This window comes from Apium graveolens, chromosome 3, assembly GCF_009905375.1.
Source record: "Apium graveolens cultivar Ventura chromosome 3, ASM990537v1, whole genome shotgun sequence".
NCBI classification, from domain to species: domain Eukaryota; kingdom Viridiplantae; phylum Streptophyta; class Magnoliopsida; order Apiales; family Apiaceae; genus Apium; species Apium graveolens.
The window spans coordinates 29,389,143-29,389,762 of record NC_133649.1 but is presented as its reverse complement, the minus strand read 5'-3'; positions in this window follow the sequence as shown (position 1 = coordinate 29,389,762).

The following is a 620-nucleotide window of genomic DNA, read 5'->3' as shown; positions in this document are numbered from 1 at the left end:
TCCCGGAATATCTTGTGTTCGTTACTTCATTGTGCTAAATACTATTCACATCGAAAACACGGAACCACTAACTGAATACTAAATTATATATCCGCAAAAGATTCAAAAGAAATATTTAATTTAGTGAGTATCATATTCAACCCCCTCTTCTACGATACTTTGGGACCCAACAATTGGTATCAGAGCTTGTTGATCGATAAACGGATCAGATCCGTTGTGATAGCCCCAAACAGTCAAGTTCTCATATTTTCGGATTTTTTTTAATTTTCAAAAATTATTAACTCTTGAAATTTTTGAATTTTAATAATTTGAACTTACCCAAGCCAAAGGTTCTCAAAGGATTGATGGACTCAAGATTCCTCTGAGTATTAAAGACGATTTTAATCTTTTGAAAAAAACGAAGACCTTGTGCTATTCAGACGAAAAATTCCCGAATACGGAAATTGAAGATAATAGTTTTCTTATTCCAATGAAGCTGATTTCAAGACCTACTAGAAGAAAATTAAGGAATTTCCTCAAAGACTTACTCCATAGGATACTACTGGATTTTCAGATGCAGGAAATGAATGAAGTTTCTATGGATACAATTTTTCTCGAAGATTTGAAGACAATTGAAAGGA